The sequence below is a fragment of the Arachis duranensis genome, chromosome 4, assembly GCF_000817695.3.
Source record: "Arachis duranensis cultivar V14167 chromosome 4, aradu.V14167.gnm2.J7QH, whole genome shotgun sequence".
Classification (NCBI taxonomy): Eukaryota; Viridiplantae; Streptophyta; class Magnoliopsida; order Fabales; family Fabaceae; genus Arachis; species Arachis duranensis.
In genome coordinates, this window is record NC_029775.3 from 89,203,768 (window position 1) to 89,210,205 (window position 6,438).

The window sequence follows — 6,438 nt, forward strand, 5'->3', positions numbered from 1 at the left end:
CCAATCTAAACCGAAAGAATCTCATCTTTCTGCAGTTAAGATAATCATTAGATATGTTCATGGCACATCCAATTTTGGTCTTTAGTATCCTAAGATTGATGATTTTTTTTCAGTTGGTTATTGTGACGCAGATTTTGCCAGTGATAGAGTTGATAAAAGGAGCACTTCAGGCTTATGTTGCTTCCTTGGAAAGTCCTTAAATATTTGGTCAAGTAAGAAGCAGCCCATAGTGGCTTTATCCACTACAGAGGCTGAGTATATAGCTGCTTCTTCTTGTTGTACTCAGCTCCTATAGTTAAAAACACAGCTTGCTGATTACAAATTAAATGCTGAAAATATTCCTTTAATGTGTGATAATATGAGTGCCATTAATATTTCTAAAAATCTAGTTTTTCACTCTAGGACTAAGCATATTGAAGTGAAATTTTACTCAATAAGAGAACATGTCCAAAAGGGGGATATTAGCATTCAATTTGTTAAATCAGAGGAGCAATTAGTAGATATTTTCACTAAACCATGAGCTGAAGACAGATTCTACATGCTTAGGACTAGTTTAGGGATTTTGAGTTATGAATCTTTGTTTGAATGTTGTTGATGTGTTTGTTGGAGTTTTTATCTCATAAACAGGTATGAGACAATTCTGGGTAGTGAAGATCGTTTCCTTCAATCAGCGTGTTCTGGACTTGTTGCACAAACAGATTTATCTGGGCCAACCTCAAAATAAAATCTGGAGTGGTCTAATATGTTTCCTTAACTCAAACCACCTCTGGACCCAATATGAATGCTACATAATTTTCTATTATTTGTTTTTTGTTTGCTTGTGTGTTTCAATTTTTTTGTCCAAAAGGATTTTCATTTTTGTTTAACTTTACTTTGTTTTCAAGTCCAAAAAGGGGTTTTTCAAATTTTAAAATTAATTTCCTGTTTTATTTTTAAATCAAATAAAATATTTCTCTTTATGATGTCAAGTCCCTTCAAGTTAAATCAAAAGGTGATGTAGTTGCATGGTGTGTGAAAGTTTCTTTTGGGTACGATTACCAACACTCGCTCTCTTCCTTCCATAACTCCTCCTCAAACCTTTCGGTTTCTCCCCACTATCTTTATTGCATCTCTTCCTTCAAAATTCAGAAACCACATACATGAGGAAGAAAACCATTCAACAAAGGCCTCCACGTGAAAAGGTCCTCAACTCCCATCAAAATCGAAGCCCTCTACTCGTTCAAGAGATCAGACCTTCACTCCCTCACCTTCTCCTCCTACCTCTCCTCCTCGCACTGACCCCATGGCTCGGACCAAGACCACACCCAGATATCCTGCCTTTGCCAAGCCGACGCCACCACCAAAGGTACCTCCTTCAAAACCTAGTTCCTCGAAACCAAGCTCATCTAAAGGCAAACGCCCTGCTACTGAAGAACCAGTTCCTGAGTCAACTCAGCCTAAACCTAGGTCGGCTCCCTTGTGTTCTCAAAGAGGTAAAACTCATCTTCCTCTCAAATCTGTTAGAGAACTAGACATTGATCCTTTTGCTCATCTTCGTACCAAAATATACAAAGAAACCATCCAATTGATCATGACGCACAACGAGGATCGTATCCATGCAATTTTGCATTTCTCGACAAACATACTTAGTTTTGTTATTCTAAGTGGTTATTCCAGTCTGGGTAATCAAGAACTTCTTATTCTTAACTCATGGGTTCAAGAATTCCTATATAACTTAAGTGACACAATAAAAGCTTTTTCCATTCTTTTATTAACAGATTTATGTATAGGATTCCATTCGACCCATGGGTAGGAACTAATGATTGGTTCTCTCTATAAAGATTTTGGATTTGCTCATAATGATCAAATTATATCTGGTGTTATTTCCACATTTCCAGTCATTTTAGATACTATTATAAAATATTGGATTTTCCGTTATTTAAATCGCGTATCTCCATCACTTGTCGTGATTTATCATTCAATGAATGACTGAAAAAAAGATCCGCGGGTTAGGTCGAATTTGAAAGTTTGTTATTTTTATTTTTTACATTTTACAAAATCAATCTTTCAACTATAATCCATATAGATTTAGATTTGCCATGAATAATGATTTTTTTGAAGGAGTTGTTAAGTACCGTAATCTATGTCCCTCTTTTCTGGCTGACTTACCAACTTTGAAAAAGAAAGATTTTTCTTTTGTTGAAAATCTAGAATTTTTTTATTGGAATAATCTCTTTAACATCAAAAAGCATGTTTATCCTCTGTTGGTTCAAGAGTTTTATGCAAACCTAACATATCATGAGGGTACTGTTCACTCTTATGTTAAAGGCCGAGACATTGTCTTGAATAATGAAACAATCAGTGATTCATTGAAGTATACTGATATTGGGCCGTGTGCTTATACTTCTGTTAAGTGGGATGAAGGAGTTGGTATTTCTTACAATGATGCATTAGCTCATATTTGTGAACATGTTTCCTTGATTGATGGCATTACACCCACTCACAAAGCTCTAGGATATGAACGTGCTCAGTTGCACAAAATTGTCAACCACATCATACTCCCTCAAAGTGGTTCATATCAAAGGGTTTCTTACATTGATGTTTTATATGCCCTGCTCTCCAAAACAGAAATTTCATTTGCTTATTTGATGGTTAGATACATGTTTGACTCTGTTAGAAGTGAGAAAGACAAAGCACTTCCTTATGGCATGTTTCTAACTTGTGTTTTTGAGCATTTTGGTGTTGATTTGTCCAATGAGGATTATGAAAACAGACATTCATATCTAAAGGGGGTGGTTCAGTGAAACAGCAAAAAAGACCTACTCGATCTGAGAGAGTAGTTCTAGATGATGATGATGAAGAGCTCATTCCTGAGGAATCTCCTCCTCCTTCCACCAAAAGCACTTCCATCTCCACTGGACAAAAATCTACTCTACTGAATGTTGTCAAAGATGTGATCCAGGAGTTTGTATCCCAATCAAATCACATGATTGCCATGAGTAAGGAACAAAGGAAGCTAGCAAGCAGGCATGAGAATTTCCTTCAGAAATCAAGAGATAGAGTGGTTGTGTTCATGAGAATTTCCTCCAAAAATCAAGATCCTGCCACTAATGCCGATGAAGAAGCTGATTCGGAGGAAAATGGTTCAGATGCCTAGATTTGTCTCATGAAGCTGATGATGTCTGCTCTTTTTTTGTTTCATGAATATTGCTTATTTTGCTACTCTTGGACTAGTTTTTTTGTTGTCTTGGATGACTGTAACTTCCTAACTACTACTGCACTTATTTTAATTTATTTGATATTTTTATCTATGCTCTAACTCATTCTTGTAGGATTTAAAGTGCTGTTTTTGTTGATCTTGCTTATTGTACGCCCTTGATGGCAAAAGGGGGAGTAAATGGCATGATAAAAAGCATGAGTAGCATTAACAAGTGAATTTAATTGTAATTTTTTTATCCTTTGATTGTTGCTACTGTTTCTTTTGATCTTTTGATTGCTTGGGCATGAGAAATTGATTTGTTTTTTTGCTAACTGTTGAGTTTTCTTTTGGCATGTAAATTGGAACTTAATGTTTTGTTTTTGTTGCTGACATGATATGTTCAGCATTGGGCTGAATTTGTGGTATTGATTGTTTAAAATCTCGTAATCAAGATGAAGTTGTGTAGCTCTTTATTGTGTTTTCTATAAGTACAATGTAAACAGAAACAAAAAGAGAGAGCATAAATTCAGGAGGAGCTACTCTTGAAAAGGAAAGGGGGAGCAACATAAAAGCAAGTAACATCATTCAAAGGGAAGTTTTTTAACTTAAATAATTTTTTCCTTTGATCATTGCCTTAATTATCTTTGTCATCAAGGGGGAGATTGTTGAGTTAAGAAATTAACTAATATAATTGATGATGACAAACATTAGATTGTTGGAAAAATTAACTAATCAGTTTTGATTATTTTGGTTTATTGTTGCAGGCTAAAACAAATCAATACAGCAACGCAAATTGAATGGAAAATGAAATAAGGCTGGTGGGTTGATAACACAAACGAAGCCCAAAAGGAAACAAAGTTGAGAAATCAAAATGGGCCAAATGAAGTGATCCGATCCAAACCTATTAGCAGCAAATCCCTCCAATTTGCTCTCACACCAACAGCAACGTTCACTTTTGTATTTTGGTTAGAAATCAGAAAAAGTGAGAGAGAGAGAGAGAGAGAGCTTCTTCCCTAAACTATTCACCAAAGAAGCAAGAAAGAGAAGGTTAAGCAAATGGTAGAAGTCTAATCACCCACATCAATCTGTATCAAGAAGAGGTCAGAAGCTAAAGGTGATTTTATTTCCTTTTACATGCATCTTAATTTCTTCTCTTCATCTTCAACTCTCTGCAACTCCATATTGGGATACATGGAAAAGAGAATTTATGTTCCTCGCTACTGTGCTTCTATGGTTGAAAATATATCTTGGGGACCAAGTAGTTTGTTTCAATAGCCAAGATCTGTGTCACCTTTGAAAGGCTTTTTGTGTTTACTGTCTTGAGACTTTCGGTCAACAAAGGAGGTTAGAACCAAAGTCCCTAATTTGAGTAAAAATGGAAGAAAGTGAACGACTGAGTTGGTGAAGCACAAAGCTCAAGAAGTTGACCTAGGAAGAAGAACCCAGCAACATGCAAGGAGATAAAAGAAGATTTTTGTTCATTCAAAAAGTAAGGAGAGATAACCCAGTGTATTGAGGTTTTGTTCTGTGAAGAAGTTCTCTGAAGAAGTTCATCTACTTGGACAGTGCTTTCTTTCAAAGAAGCATTCTGCCAAAAATGAAGAACTGAATCAGAGACATGCAAATCTGGTTTATCACATAGCAAAGAGGTTGTTGAAGAAGTTAATCTCCTTCATGTTTTTTACAGATTGTAATTTACTTTTCTATGTATATATTTCTGTAATTTCTTGAGTGAAAAGACATATTGAGTGAGCTCAAGTAAAAGCCAATAAATGGAAAGAGGCTGAGTGATACACTTGAGAGAAAAGTCTAGAGTTATTTTTAGATTTCTTTAGGTAAGTTTGTGTCTTGTATCTTGTACTTATGAGGTATCCCTTTCTTAGTTGGGTTAACACTAAGAGTGAAAAGTTAGGTATTAGCATAGCCAAAGTCAAGTTAGGATAGAACTTGACTGTTAAAGGATTGTGTCAATCCTGTGGAATTGGTGTATGTAATACTTTAACTATAGTGGAAAGTCCACCACTGTTATGGTGAAGACTGGATGTAGGTTGCATTGAACAAGGCAACTGAACCAGGATACATGATGGTGTCAGCTTCTCTCTTCTCTATTCTGTTCTGTTTTCTGATATTCATGAGATAAAAATAAATTGTCTCATAAATTTTCCGCTGCTGAGTTCAAATAGAATCAGAATTGAAAGTTTGCTTTAAAAGGTTAAGTTTATCAAATAAAAAGAAAGGCATAGATTCAACCCCCTTCTCTAAGCCTACTAGAACCTTCACTCTCCCTCCCCGCTGCTCTGTCAGCCCCGCCACCCTCTCTCTCTCTGATCAGAATACTAATTGATGTTAACTGAAATTTGTATTTGTATAGAATGACACTTAATAGAAAATTTGAAAGCAATTAGAATTCATGTACAAATTGATGCTATTGTTTTAATGTAAGCTTAAAATAGAAATTTGATGCTAATTGAAATTTGTATAGAATACTTTATTGTTGTCGTTGATTGTTACTATTTTAATATTTGATTATTGCTGTTTTAATATAGGTTTAATATTTGATTGTTATTTTTATTTAATTATTTTAAACGAGATCTGTATGTAAATGATCTCTCTGTAGACATGATACATGATAGAGCACAATGACGTCGTTTGATTCATGTAACCGACCCCACTTAGTGGGACAAGACTTTGTTGTTGTTGTATTTTAATCTAAGTTTAATGCTAATTGAGATTTTTTTATTAGGTATTTTTAGAAATTGATAATTGATTGTTGTCACATATTTTATATTAGTTTAAGTTTAATACTTGTTATTTGATTATTTTATATTTTTTAAAGACTAATCTATTGGCTCAATTAGTAATTTATTGATTGAACTAATAAACTAATAAACTAATAATTTAACCAGTTCAATCACCAGTTTGATTCTAACCACCATGCTAATTATTAATTATGTTCAAATTAATTTTCCCCAAGTTTTCTTTATTTTTCTTCTTCTATATAATTGGTTAATCAAAAAGAAAAAAAAGAGTCTGTAAATGCTTAATAGTGTTACGGCCATTAACAAGGTCATAAACTAGGTTTGGAAAAATTGGCACATATAGAGGCTAATTTTTTTTTATATTGGAAGGGTGTGTGAGTTGTGCTTGATTATGGTGTATACAGGTGTTAGACACAAGTGTGGGACAGGGAGAAATCGGACCGTCCAAGTTCTTTGTTAAGAAATTCGTTAATCACAAATCGGACCGTCCGATTAGTTTTT